Consider the following 15,605-nt stretch of genomic DNA (forward strand, 5'->3'; position numbering starts at 1 on the left):
TGTTAAGGATACCTGCAACTCTTTTCATGGGGAATATTGGTCTGTGATATTTTTTCTCAACTGTCATTTGGTTTTGATATCAGGGTAACGTTGACCTCATAAAATGAATAGGAAAAGTGCTCCCTCCTCTTCTAACTTTTGGAAAAGTTTATGTGGACATGGTGTTCTTCCTTTAAAGGTTTGGTACAGTGCACCAATAAAGCTCCTTATTGGCCTGGATTTTCCTTTGTGAGGTTTTTAATGACAAATTCTATGTTAAATAGATCGATGACAACTTAGATTAGTTGTTCTTGAGTGAGCTGTAGTTTGATCCATTTGACCTAATTTATCACATTAATTGACATAATATTATTCATAACATTATTTTATTGTCTGCAGAATCTGGTTCCCTCTTTCTTTCCTGGTATTGGTAATATGTGACTTCTTTCCAGATCAGTCTGGTAGAGATTTGTCAATATTATTCAACTTGTCAAATAACCAGATTTTGGGGTTCACTGATTTTCTCTGTTCTTCTGTTTTGTTTAATTGAATTTTGCTTTTCTCTTTAATATTTCTTTCTGCTTATTTTGCATTTAATTTGCTCTTCTTTTTTTCTAGTTTTTTTTAAATTAAGTTTTAAATTTTAATTCCAGTATCGCTAATCCACAGTGTTATATTAGTTTCAGGTTCACTTTTTCTAGTATCTTGGGGTGGACTATAATTCACTGATTTAAGAACTTTTATAATATAAGCATCTCTTGCTATAAATTGCTCTCTATACAAAGCTTCAGCTGTAGATGTTTTATGTTTTGTTTTTACTTTCTTTAAAAAAATTTTTTTTAATCTTTGTTTTTGAGAGACAGAGCGTGAGCAGGGGAGGAGCAGAGAGAGAGGGAGACACAGAACCTGAAGCAGGCCCCAGGCCCTGAGCCCGACGCGGGGCTCGAACCCACGAATCGTGAGGTCATGACCTGAGCTGAAGTCGGACGCTTACCCGACTGAACTACCCAGGTGCCCCTTGTTTTTATTTTCTTAATAAAAACTTAAATTTCCCTTGTTATATATATATTTGACCTGTGGGTTATTTAGATGTATTGTCTTTAATTTCCGTTACTGATTTCTGGTTTAATTCTGTCATGATCAGAGAACATATTTTCCATGATTTCACATCCTCTTTAACTTACCAAGATTTGTCTTATAGCCCATAATACAATTTGCCTTGGTGAGTATTCAATGTTTCTTGAATATAGTATATTCTGTTGTTGGATAGAAGGTTCGATAAATGTTAATCAGGTCAAGTTCATTGATAATGTTGTTCAAATCTGGCATATTCTGACTGACTTTCCTGACCGTTGTGTTCTACCAATTACTGAAAGAAAGTGTTAAAATCTTTAACTGTATCTGAGGAATTTTTCTCTTTCTCTTTGGAGCTTCTCGGATTTTGCTACACGTATTTTGAAACTGTTATTAATTGTATACAGATGTAGGGTTGTTGTGTCCTGAAGTATTTACCCCTTTACCATCATGAAATGTCCCTCTTGATGTGTTTTCCAGCAGTAAGGTGGGGTGCTTTTTTTCTCATCCGTTTTTCTTCTCCCAGGTATCCGCGTTAGTCACCGTCTGAAGTCGCTTGCTGTCTGAAGAACACTGTGTTGTATACCGTATTCCGTTTCCCAGTTTAAGGTGGACGAGTGTGTCTGGTCTCAGGTGTTCCACAATGCTGCAGATCACAAGTCCTTCTTGGCACTGGCCGCCTCCAGCCCACCGATCTGACTTTAAATCTTGGCGGGGTATTCGCCCATTCCTTTGTGTGGCTGTTTAATCATCTTTTTCTTCCGTGACCCTCTTCTTGAATACAGACATTTCGACAACTAAATTGATTCCTGGTCAACACGTGAGGGTTAACGCTTAGTGCAAGTCCATGAAAAAAATAAGGGCGGTCAGTGTTCAATGGCAGAAGCGGACCCCCCCCCCCCCAGGATGGTTATGTAAATTTCATTTACAGGTATCAATACGTAGAGATAGATAGATACATGTGTACACATGTAAATTTGTAGAAGCCGGTTGAATAGTCCACATAAAAGTTGAAGTGCTGAAGCTCAGACCCCCCAGGGCAGTTTGACCCAGACGGGAAGACAGATTAAAAAGTGGGTAAGATTAGAACAAGCTGGAACCCACAAGCATGAACTGGATCCCACCGGACGGACTGAAATCTGTGTCAGCTTTGGTTGCCTCAGAACTTGGTGGTGCAGGTGTCCCGCAGAAGCCAGGGCCCTTGATTTAGGGCTAAACGCACACATGTGATCCGAGAAAGGGGGAGGCTGAAGGAGGGTGCAGGGGAAGGGGGGGTGGGGGGCAGTGGCAGACCCAGCTCTGCCTCCTGAGGAGGTAAGTCAGCAGATGAGTTAGAATGAGCAACAAGATGGCTGCTACTTGACCTCTTCCTCCAAATCTCCCCCAAGAATGACTCCTGGGGACCATCCAATCAGAAACACATAGAAAAGGGAATTCTGGGGAATGTAGTTCAACCTGGCCAAGTTGACACACATAATGAAGATAATGGGGGCGCTGGACGGCTCAATAAGTTGAGTGGCTGACTCTTCATTTTGGTTCAGGTCATGATCCTGGGGTCATCTGATGGAGCCCTTCATGGGGCTCCCAGCTGAGTGTGGAGCCTGCTTGGGATTCTCCCCTACTCACACTCTTTCTCTAAAATAAATAAGAAGACAATATTTTAGTATTTACATATATAATAACCAAGAGCACACTGTCTTAATTAGTATGGATTTATAAGTAATTACATATGTCTTGAATATATATATATATATATAGTATCAGTCTTCCAACTTTGCTATCTTCTTCAATAGCTTCTTGTTTTTTAAGTTGTTCTGCATTTCCAAATGTGTTTTTAAAGCAGTGAGTTAATTTCCATACAATACATAGAGATTGATTGGATTTTATTGAATCTATTGATCAATTTGGAAATAGTTGTCATCTTGATAAAATTGAGTCTTTCCAGGGCACCTGGGTGGCTCCCATGGCTGAGCATCTGGCTTGATTTCAGCCTGATCTCACAGTTCATGGGTTCGAGCTCCACGTTGGGATTCTCTCTCTCCTTTTCTCTTTGGCCCCTACCCTGCTTGCACACATGCTCTCTCAAAATGAATAAACAAACATTTTTTTTTAATTGAGTGTTTCAAAACATAGTATTTCCCTATGTTATGTCTAATGCTCAAATTGTGCTTGGGTTTTTATTTAAAGGAGAATATTGTTAAATTAATTGTTCTATTGCTTTCTTTTTCTTCCTTCAACTTTTTATTTTGATCTAATTTCTAATTTATGGAGAAGTTGCAAGATAGTACAAAGAATTTTCATAAATCCTTCACCTATATTCGCTGTTAATTTATGATATGTGTTTTTTTAATAGCTAGATATATAGAAATAAGTTTACACATATATAATTTTTTTCTAGTGTGTTTCAGACAAGATGTCCTCTTACCACTAAATACTTCAGTGTGTATTTCCTAAAACCAGGGACGTTCTCTTTCCTAAGCACAGAACAGTTATGAAATCTGGATTAAAACTCTTATTTGATCTAGAGCCCTTGTTACTGTTTTGCCAATTGTGCGAATCCTTTATTTCAAGAAAAACAGATGACATTCATTTGTCCTGCCTCCTTAGTCCTTTCGTCTGGAAGAGCGCCCCCATCTTTGTGTTTCATCTCATTGACCTTCAAAGCCTAACTTGGGCAGGTATTTTGTAGAACGCCCCCTCACCCTGGGTTTGATGCTTTCTCGAAAGTTAAATTCAGATTGTGCGCTTTTAGCGGAGCCCCACGCAGATGAGGTCGAGTCCACCGAAGTAGGTCTCTGGGCGGCACGGGATGCTGCCTGTCCCCATCGTCCCCGCTGTCGGGTTACCGTTCTCCTTCTGTACTACTCGTCGTGACGCATGCAGCTCGCTTCTTTTGCATCCGATCCGGTTGCCTAGAAAACAGCGAGGCGCAGGAAGACGGACGAGAACTGAGTGGAGCAAGCAGGTGGTCGGGGGCCGCGGACCGGCGGGAAGGCCCCGCCGCCAGGGGGCGCCCGCGGCCCGGAGACCGCCAGCCCGGGCGGGGGCGCACGGGGGGCGCGCGTGGCGTCCTCCGGCGGGAGCGCCGCAAACCGCGCAGGGCCCGGGGTCCCTCCGCGCTGGGTCTGCGGGGCACCCGGGCCTCGTGCCCCCGCCACCGGGCGCGCCACCCGCAGGAGGAAACCCAGGCGGCGTCGCCGCAGAGAAAAGCGTGCTCGGTGGGTTTTGCGGGGTTTTGCCTGCGAAGACCATGTTTTAAAAAAACCGCCGCACGACGGGAGCCCGGAGGCAGCGAGAGGGACGGAGCGGGGCCCTGGTCACCAGGGCCGCCCCGCAGTGCCCGCGGGGGCGCAGAAAAACACGCCGTAGTCGGCAGGACTCGAACCTGCGCGGGGACACCCCAACGGATTTCTAGCCCGTCGCCTTAACCGCTCGGCCACGACTACCCGCGGGCGGGAGCGCACGGCCCCGCTTCCGTGGGCCGCGGCGGCGACGCGCACGATCCCTCGGGAGCTCCGCGGACACGCTGCGGCCGACCCCCGGGACCCCGGAGCGGCGGTGCCACCAGCGGTCGCGGGTGAGTCCGGGCTTCCAGGACTTCCGGGCTTCCACGCGGGCTCCAGGTGGGTTCTAGGCGGGCACCAGGCGCGCACCAGGCGGGCACCAGGCGGGCACCAGGCGGGGGACTGCTTCCTTGGCTTTGTGCCCCGGGCGGAGGGCGCTCAGAGTTCTGCATCCCCTCGCCGGCAGGTTGCTAAGCCTCTTGTTTCCCACTCGGCTTTGACGTTGGGCCGAGGCCCGGGCTCTTTCTCTCCAGGTCCGACCAACGCCCCGCAGCGTCTGTATTTCCTCTTAGGTTTACATGTGAGTTTCTCTGGCCGCGTTTTCCCAACTCTCGAAGCGGATTTGGTCTATCCTGCTTAGAAGGGCTTAATCTAATTTTTAAACAGGGAGGACAAGGAGGGGAGGGAGGAGGGGGTTCGAGCCGAAGACAGAAGGGGCCCGGGGGGGGGGGGGGCTGAAGAATGCGTGGAGGCGGCTAAAGCCATATGTGGCCAGAGACTGTGGCCATTACCATGGTGACCGAAGAAGACAAGGGGGCTCTTGGAGACACCCAGACCTTCTGCAACACCTCCATTGAGGAGATGCCCCTCGGTGTACCCGACCTTATGTGAGAGGGGCTGTCCTGCTCCCCGCAGCAGCCAGGGGTCTGTGCGCGGCGGGAAGGGGGGTTGAGGAGGAGCAGGGGAGGGGAGGGGAGGGAGACAGGGAGGAGTATCTTGCTATTCTTTGCCTTTTTTTCTTTGAATAAATGTCCCTTTTTTGAGGCAAAACTAAATAGACAAGAGGAGGAGGGGGGAGAGGGAGATGAAGGAGGTTCCCCTCCTAACATAAAATCAATTCTAGGAACCCCCCCCCCCCCGGTTTAATGGAGGGGAGTCTGCTCTGAGGGGAGTATTAAGGCAGGTTTGGGGTAAAGGAGCCTGACTCCGTATTTAACTGAGCAGTCTATTGGCTGAACTGCCTTTCCCATCAAACTGAGTATCAGTCGCCTAGTCACTGTTTACAAATCGGGTCACCTTATAACGTGACTAAGTGCAAATTGAAAGCAAAATGGAAGTTGTGATATAGATGTTGCCGTAATGTGTCACATTATGACGCTTTTATTTGGTCCACACGTTTTTAACAAACCTGTGACGCTTTAAGTAAATTCCTGTGGAACTGTAGTTCGAGGGAAGTCAAATACCTGAGAAAACCCAGAAACGTTTCATGCTTTCAAAACAGACAAAACAAATGTGTGGTGTTAGGAATCAGACAGGTGATGGTCGAAGGTACCTGTGGCTGCGAAAGTCCACGAGGAGAACCTGCCCGGGATGCCGAGAATGGGGTTTCTCATTCTGGGGTCCCGGGTACACAGGTGCGTTCCCTTTGTGAAACTTCCTTGAGCTGTGTCGTTACAGTTCACGTCTTTTTGCTCATCACTACTACATTGTGTTGTATGTCCCTAAAGATTTCCTTCAAAAACAAAACCTCTGAAGCTATTGTAAACGAAAGGGGATTAATGAAGAATACAGACCCCTAGGAAAGTTTGGGACGGGGGGGGGGGGGGGGGGGTGGGGGTGGGGGGGTGGGGGGGGTGGAGGGAGGTGCCAGCTCTAATCCAACCCCTCGGAGATGGGCTCCCAGAGAGCCTGCGTTGTCTCTGTCTCTGCAGTCGAGAAAGCAGAAAATCCAGACGCTGCCCCTGGAATGGTTGGTTTCAGACGTCTGTTGCCTGAACCGCGGGGCAGAAATCTGGAGGCTTCTGCAGCACCAGTGTCCTTTCCAAGGCAGTGGTTCTCAAAATTTGGCACGAGAGCCTTTTGTCATGGCAGAAAGCAAGTCAGCCAGTGACTTGTGCCCCGGTCTCAGAGAGGAGAGGTCGGTGCCATTGCAAGAAAACTTTGATGCTACTCGGGTCCCCTGGAAGCAGTTTGGGAGGTGGTTCAGAGTATTGGGCTCTGGATAGCAGAAGATGTAAAAAAACAAACTCGGGGGTTAACTTGGCCCTGTGATCAGTGCGTATCAGATAGACAGAAACAGAATCTAAGAAAACACAACAGTCAGAAAGTAGTTTACATTTCTTTTTTTAAAAAAATGTTTACTTTTGAGAGAGACAAAGAGAGTGCGAGGGGCAGAGGGGCAGAGAGAGGGGGAGACACAGAATCCGAAGCAGGCTCCAGGCTCCGAGCTGGCAGCACAGGGCCCGCGATGGGGCTCGAACCCACGAGCCATGAGATCATGACCTGAGCTGAGGTCAAGAGTGGGGCCCTTAGCCGACGGAGCCCCCCACGCGCCCAGGATTTGTACTTTTGACCTTCTAGCCTCGGTCGTAAGGGAAGGTTCAGAAAGTGGAACTAGATGCTTATGCCAACCTGCTGTACCCTGTAGAGACGTTAAAGCTGAAATTTTCTGCCTTCCCAGGGTATTAAAAATAATGCCCCTGTATCACCCTGAGGGGAAGCCTACTGACACCTCGAAAGACGCCCTCACTGTTACTGACCAGTTTTTCAGCCGTTGCCCCAGGAGATTACCCAGATTCCCCCCATCTGCGTTACTGCCTATAGCCTTTTTTCTTACTGATTTTAAGGAGTTCTTTACATATTCTAGACAGAAATGTTTTGCCAAATGTGTGTGTGACAAATATCTCCTCCCGCCCTGTGCCTTTTCACACTATTAATGTTGTCTTTGGATGTGCTGAAGTTCTTAAGTTGAAAGAAGCCCAGTTTATCTTTTTTTAATGGGTATTGCTTTTTGTGCTTTTTAAACAGAAATCTTCCTTAATTCAAAGTTTGTGAAGACAGTCTCCTGTTTTCCTCGATAACATTTGTTTTAGCTCACATAGTTAGGTCTTGAACACGTCTTGAATTAGTTTAGGGGATAGTTTACAGAGGAGGTCAATGTCCACATTGTTCTCCTTTGTATGTTGAGCTGACTCAGAACTGCTTTTTGAAAAATCTATCACTTGCCCCATTGAATTGCAGTGACACTTTGTTACATGTGTGTGGTTTTGTGTAGGCATATCTATTTTGTTGTATTGATCTTTGTATCTGTCCTTATGCCAGTAACACACTTTTTTTTAACGTTTATTTACTTTTGAGACAGAGCATGAACGGGGGAGGGTCAGAGAGAGAGGGAGACACAGAATCCGAAACAGGCTCCAGGCTCTGAGCCGTCAGCACAGAGCCTGACGCGGGGCTCGAACTCACGAAGCGCGAGATCATGACCTGAGCCGAAGTCGGACGCCCAACCGACGGAGCCACCCAGGCGCCCCAGTAACACACTTTCTTAATCAGTATAGCTTTAGAATAAGTCTTGTTATGTGTTAATAAAAGTCCTCCAGATTTGTTCTTATGCAAGACTTCCTTGACTATGCTAAGTCCTTTCCACTGGCAGTTACACTTTATTTGATTTTTAAAAAATTTTTAATGTTTATTTTTGAGAGAGAGAGAGAGGGAGGGGCAGAGAGAGAGAGCGAGACACAAAATCCAAAATCCAAAGCAGGCTCCAGGCTCTGAGCCGTCAGCACAGAGCCCGATGCGGGACTTGAACTCACGAACCGTGAGATCATGACCTGAGCCGAAGTTGGACGCTTAACCGACCGATCCACCCAGGAGCCCCTGAAATTGCATTTTAGAGATGGTCAATTCTACCAAAAGTCCTGTTTGAATATTTTATTTCAAATACATTGAGTCTGTGTCTTTCAATCTATGAATATGGTATATCCTTTCATTTAGACAATTTTTAAAATTCTCTGCACAGTGATTTGGAGCTATTAATGTAGGACTGTTGTACTTTTTAATGACATTTATTACAGTATTTGTTATTAGGTTATTCATAGTTTTCTTGCTATTGTAAGTGACATTTTAGAAAGTTGTCTTTTTTTTTTTTTTTTTTTGCCAGTGTGTATGAAGATGACATATATTTATTTGGATGTTGGGTTTTGTATGCAGCAAATTTGCTATTTTACTTATTAATTCTAATAATTTGTAGATTTGGGGAGTTTTCCAAGCACCTAATTGTGTCATCTGCAAATGATGACAGTCATATTTCTTCATTTCCAATCTCAATGTCTTTAATTCTTTGTTATGCCTTAACTTATTTTATGACCTAAGTTCCCAGTACAACTTTGAAAGCAGTGGTGGGAGTGACCATACTTGTCTTGGTCCCGGTATCTGGGAGAAGGTGTTAAATACTTACCATAATCAGGATGTTAGATGTAGGATTTTGTATATATGCATCATGGGATTAAGAAATCTCTTTTCCATTCCTAGACTGGTGAAAGTTTTTAATGAGGAGTGTTGAATTTTGTCAAATGCTATGATCATTTGATTTTTTTCTCTTACTCTTTGTGATACTTTCAAGTGATTGATGTTTATATTAAACAAATTTCATATTACTAAGACAAACATTACCTCTTTACTTTCAACTCATTGGATCACTGATATTACTGGATCTGATTGCTATTATTTGATTTAGGAGTTTTACATCTAGAATGTTCAACACATAGATTGACCTGGAATGTCCTCTCCAGTAATATCCTTGTCAGGTGTTAGTATGAAGATTATTCAGGCCTCATCAAGAGAGTTACGAATGTTTTTACTTTTTCTGTTTGCTGAGAGAGTTTATGTATGGTATTATTCTTTCCTTAATGGTTTAAGTTTTCAACAGTGAAGCCATTTTTGCATACTGTTTGCGTTGTCAAAAGGTGTTATAAGCTGAATTGTGTTCCCTCCCAGATGCATTTTTTTAAACTTTTTAAATTTATTTCTGAGAGACAGAGAGGGAGAGATATAGCATGAATGGGGGAGGGACACACACGCAGAGAGAGAGAGACACAGAACTTGAAGCAGGCTCCAGGTTCTGAGCTGTCAGCACGGAGCCCGACCTGGGGCTTGAACCCGTGAACTGGGAGATCATGACCTGAGCCGAAGTCGGACAGATGCTCAACCGACTGAGCCACCCAGGTGCCCTTTCCCTCCCAGATTCAGATGCTGAAGACCTAACCGCCACCCCCACCCCAGTGCCCCACCTCAGAATGTGGCTGCGCTTGGAGATAGAGACTTTAAAAAGGAAATTAAGTTAAAATGAGGCTGTTAGGATGGGCGCTAATTCAATCTGACCGGTACCCTTATAGGAAGAAATTTGCACACCAAGAGACCCCAGAGATGAGCACTCACAGAAGAAAGGCCATATAAGGACACAGCTATCTTCACATTAGAGAAAATGGCTCTCTGCAAGCCAGAGAGACAGGTCCCTGGATGAACCAAGGCTGCACCTTGATCTTGGACTTCTAGCCTCAAGAAATGTGAGAAAATCAATTTCTGTTGTTTAAGCCCCTGATTCTATGGTATTTTGTAATGGCGGCCATAGCAAGCTAACACAGAGGGTAATTATGACTTTGATTTCTCTCGTAGACTTCAGACTGTTTGAACTTTTAATTTCTTTTTGTGTCTGCTTTGGTACGTCACGTTTATAAAGGAACCTGTGATTTATCCTCTGTTGTCAGATTCCTTCCCCGCGAACTATTCATTTTATCTTTTCACTCTGATCTTGATCTCAGTAAGATCTTTAACGTCGTCTCCCTTTTATACTTTTTCCTCCTTAAAAAGAGTCTGGATTCGGGGCGCCTGGTGGCTCAGTTGGTTGGGCGTCCGACTTTGGCTCAGGTCACGATCTCCCGATTCGTGGGTTTGAGCCCCGCGTCGGGCTCTGTGCTGACGGCTCAGAGCCTGGAGCCCGCTTCGGATTCTGTGTCCCTCTCTCTTTCTGCCCCTCCCCTGCCCACACCCTGTCTCTCTCCCTCTCAAAAATAAATAAACATTAACAAAATTAAAAAAAAAATAGTCTTGATTTGAGGTAACAGTTTTACTATGTGAAAAGCAAATTTTTGTTCTATTAATTTCCTCTATTCTTTATCAGCGGGTATCACACTATTGTCTTTTCCTTGAGACTTTTAAAGATTTAATTTACTGGCTTGTTAAAACTCGATTCTTGAGATGAAAGCTTGGATCATTACCCTTCCATTTTTCTTCTCTGTTAATGTGTAGATTTGGAGCTAACGGTTAGACCTCAAGTGCTGTTGTAGCTTCTTGTCACAAGACGTTATAGATCCGGTTTTCATGATCATGCAGTTAAAAATCGTTTACAGTTTTTTAAACTTATTTGACCCACAGGGTTATTTTGTAAGTTCAATTCCGTTACTTGATTTTGTAACATTTGAGGATTTTCCACTTGTTGATGTTCTTGACATTGGTTTTGATTTCATTTTACAGTGCTGGACCTGTTCCGCTTGATCTCTGTCTCCTGAAACTTGTTGAGACTCGCGTGATGCTTTGCCTGTAGTGATTTTGTTCAGTGTCTCCTGTGTCCCCCAAAAGCTCAGGTGTTCTGCAGTTGGGTATCGTATTAATCCAGTTGCCTAAAATTTCCTCACTAAGTTTTACTTAATTTTCCATACTAAATTTTTCTCTAAGTCCCGTTTGTTATTTCTACAGAGGTGTTGAAATATCAACTATGATTATGGATTTTTGTGTGTCTTCATTTAGCTCTGTCCGTCTTTTGCGTTCTATACTTTGAAGCTGTTATTATGCCCGTACAAATACAGTGTTGTAGGGGCGCCTGGGTGGCGCAGTCGGTTAGGCGTCCGACTTCAGCCAGGTCACGATCTCGCGGTCCGTGAGTTCGAGCCCCGCGTCGGGCTCTGGGCTGATGGCTCAGAGCCTGGAGCCTGTTTCCGATTCTGTGTCTCCCTCTCTCTCTGCCCCTCCCCCGTTCATGCTCTGTCTCTCTCTGTCCCAAAAATAAATAAACGTTGAAAAAAAAATTAAAAAAAAAAACAACAAAAAAACAAATATAGTGTTGTAATATTTTCTTACTAAATTGACCCTGGAGGTTATGAAATAGCCTCATTATTTTTAGTAATGCTTCTTTCTTAAAGGCTACAAATTCAAATTATTATCATTAAAGTGGTTCGGGTCAGTTCTCGTTGTTGTTATTTATTCTGTGTCTTCCATTTTTTTCAATTCTTTCTTAAAAAGCCATATGTTTAAATTGTGTGCCTTATAAAAAGCATATCGTTTTGGGTACATTTTTTTCCCATTATGACGATCTGTCTTATAATTGAAATATTTAGTCTACCAGCATTAAAGATAAGTAGCTATTTAGTTTTGCTTCCAGTTCTCTCAACTTTGCCAGTTTGTTCTTTGTCCTCCCATTCCTGCCCCCCTGCCCCTTTTTAAATCGATAAGTATTTATATTATTCACCTTCTTCTGGATGAATACAGGATTTTAGTATAGATATCTTGCTCATCTTTTATTAGGTTTACTGCTAGGCAGGTGACATTTTTGATGCTTGTTGAAATTGGAACTTTTTTTTTTTTTTTTTTTTTTTTTTTTTGAGAGAGAGCATGAGCAGGGCAGGGACAAGACAGTATGACAAGACAGGGACAAGAGACAGGGACAGGGACAGTATGACAAGACAGGGACAAGAGAGAGAATCCCAGCCAGGCTTCATGCTCAGTGTGGAGCCCTACGTGGGGCTTGATCTCACGACCATGAAACCATGACCTGGGCCGAAGTCAAGAGTTGGGTGCTTAACCGACTGAGTCACCCGGCACCTCACCCTTGATCAGGTCTCGTCATGCATATCTGCTAATGAGGCGTTCTCCCTGCTTTCCTTTGAGTGAAACCATCCTTATTTTGCCTTAATTTTTTTCATTTTCTCAATTTAGGTATAACTTACGTACTGTAAAGACCACGAGTCTTAAAATTATATAGCTCGATCAGCTTTCGCATGTACGTATACCTGTATGACAATTGCCACGATCGAGATACCGAATATTTTCAGCAGTATAGAAGGCTCTCATTGGTCTCATCCCTGTCCGCGCCTACCCTCCCTCCAAGGACAAGCACTCTATCGTCATATATTAATTTTGCTGTTTTTGTACTTCTTATAAGTGGAGATGGACACTCTTCTAGGTGTTTTTTTGAGTGACATCGTATCTGTGAGGCTGGGCCGTGTTGCTGTGTTTATCAGTAGTTATTCCTTATAATGGCTGTATACTATTCCACATTTCCATTCTGCCACTGACAGTACATTTAGGTGGTTTAGACTTTGACTATCACAAATGACGTTGTTACGAACATGCGCGTACACGCTCTTTGTGTTGGTTATGTGGTCAAGTAGGATAAATCTGGGTCATAAGAATGTTATGTGTAACTTTTGTAGGCATGGTGAAACATTTTTTCCAAGTGGTTACACGAATTTATACTCCGACTGGCAATGTGAAAATGCTCTTACCACTAGTTTTTATGCTTCGAGTTTTAAATTTTAGCCATTCTCATGGGTGTATAGTGCTATCTAATTTTGGTTTTGATTTGCATTCCTCTGGTGAGTCATGATGTTGAGTGCCTTTTTATATGCTTATTGACCCTTTGGAATATTAAAAAAAATTTTTTTAACATTTATTTATTTTTGAGAGGAGAAAGACAGAGCATGAGCAGGGGAGGAGAAGAAAGAGGGAGACACAGAATCCGAAACAGGCTCCAGGCTCTGAGCTGTCAGCACAGAGCCCGACGCGGGGCTCGAACTCACAGACCGTGAGATCATGACCTGAGCCGAAGTCAGATGCTTAACCGACTGAACCACCCAGGCGCCCCCATTTTGAATATTTTTAACAAAATGTCTGCCAAGCCTGTTGCCCATTTTCTTTTTGTAATGTTTACTCATTTTTGAGAGACAGAGAGAGACAGTGCACAAGCAGGGGAGGGGCAGAGAGAGAGGGAGGCATGGAATCCAAAGCAGGCTCCATGCTCTGAGCTTTCAGCACAGAGGCCCAACACGGGGCTCAAACTCACAAACTGCAGGATCATGACCTGAGCTGAAGTTGGATGCTTAACCAACCGAGCCACCCAGGCGCCCCTGTTGCCCACTTTCAAGTTGAGTTGTCTACTCTTATTTATTCATAGAGGTTCTTCATACACACACACACACACACACACACACACACACACACACACACATATATGGATATTAGTCATTTGATGGATGGATAATATACATATAGATCCCAGATACCTCCTCCCATTTCAAGGCTTTGTTTTTGCTTTTTTCATGGGTGGCTTTTGCAACCAATACATCCTTAATTTGAAGTGTCCAACTCTTCAACTTCTTATTTTATGACTCAGTTGGTCCCATTTGAGAAATCTTTCTCTAGCCCAAGTCCATGAAGATATTCTGCTCTGTTTTCTTCTAGAAACTGGGTTGTTTTTTCTTTCACATGGAGGTTTATCACGAAATAGTTTTGTTTGTAATGCATTTATAATGCGAAGTAGGAAGTCAAGATTCATTTAATTCTCTCAAGATGTTGTATCATTATGGAAAAGACCACCCTCGCTTGACTAAATTTACCTAGGACCTATTTTGTGAGTTGGCGGCATAATTGTTCTAGCTTAGTTTATCTTCTTCAATATTGACTTGACTTTGCAAGTTCCTTTGCACTAGAGCCCGTTTCTACAAAAATACTTTCTGAGATTTGGATTTGGATTTCATTGAATCTGCTGAGTAATTTAAGATGATTTGACATCCTAACACTCTTGAGTCATCCCATATGCAAAAGAGATCACTTGTTTAGGTCTTCTTTAATGTAGCCCAGTAACGTCTTGTAGTTTCTGATGGAGTCTTCTTGCACAGTTTTGTCAGACTTATTCCTAGGTAATGTTTGCAATGCTATTGAAATGGAATTTAGAAAATTCTATATTTCACTTGTTTATTGCTAGAATATATTCACACGTTTGACATTTTGCACATTGACCACAAAGGCAATAACCTTCTGAATAGTAACGAATAGTAAGTAACTAAATTCATTTAACTAATTCCAGTAATTTTTAGATTCTTCTCAGTTTCGTACATTCATAATAATGAAAGGTTTCATTTCCCAGTATTAATATCAATTATTCTTGTCTTGTTTTTAAAAAAAATTTTTTTTAATGTTTATTTATTTTCGAGAAAGAGACAGAATGCAAGTGGGTTGGAGCAGAGAGAGAGGAAGGCAGACTCCAAGATCCAAGCTGTCAGCACAGAGCCTAACGTGGGGCTTGAACTCACAAGCTGTGAGATCATGACCTGAGCTGAAGTTGGACGCTCAACCAACTGAGCCACCCAGGGACTCCTATTCTCTTCTTGTTTTATTGCACTAGATTTTACTTCCAGAACCATGTTGAGTAAAAGAAATAATATAGACATCTTGGTCATGTTCCCAGACTGGGTTCAGTGTAGGTATTATTTTATTGTTTTAGGTAGACTAAAGAAATTCCCCTCTATTCAGCATTTTTCGGGTTTTTATCATGAATTGATGTTGAATTTTATCAAATGTTTTTTCTGTGTTTAATAAGATGATCGTTGGTTCTTACATTTATTTTATCGATGCGGTAAATTACATTTTAAAAATGTTAAGCCAATCTTGAATTTCTAGAATAAAGTCCATTTGATCATGTTTCAGCTTTTTCAAAAAATAGGATTGATTTGATTTGCTTATATCTTAGTTAACAGTTTTGAGCTTTGCTTCTGTTTATAAGAGATACTGGCCTGTAATATGCTGTTCTCATAATGTCTTTCAGGTTCTGGATCACAGTTATGTGGGTCTCATATAATGAGTTGAAAGATGTTTTTTTTTTTTTTTCTGTAAGATTTCAGTAGGATTGATTTCATCTCTCTTTGCATAGAAAAATTACAAATGAATCTATCTACTCCTGGAAGTTTATATGAGTGACTTTTTAAATTGTGGATTCAATCTCTTTATTTAAAAAAAATTTTTTTGTTCATGTTTATTTACTTTTGACAGAGAGAGAGAGAGACAGAGCATGAACAGGAGAGAGAGAGGGAGGCACAGTATCCGAAGCAGACTCCAGGCTCTGAGCTGTCAGTACAGAGCCCCACTCGGGGCTCAAACTCACAGACCATGAGATCGTGACCTGAGCCGAAGTCAGACGCTCAACCAACTGAGCCACCC

At 43.2% G+C, this 15,605-nt stretch overlaps 1 non-coding gene across 1 annotated transcript; it reads right to left on the minus strand.

Annotated features, from left to right (window-relative positions):
• Positions 1-4,417: 4,417 nt before the first annotated feature.
• TRNAS-AGA lies at positions 4,418-4,499 on the minus strand. The gene has a single exon. It is a non-coding gene; the product is annotated as a tRNA-Ser (tRNA).
• Between the last annotated feature and the right edge of the window lie 11,106 nt (positions 4,500-15,605).

Source organism: Prionailurus bengalensis, chromosome B2 (assembly GCF_016509475.1).
Source record: "Prionailurus bengalensis isolate Pbe53 chromosome B2, Fcat_Pben_1.1_paternal_pri, whole genome shotgun sequence".
In the NCBI taxonomy this organism is placed as follows: domain Eukaryota; kingdom Metazoa; phylum Chordata; class Mammalia; order Carnivora; family Felidae; genus Prionailurus; species Prionailurus bengalensis.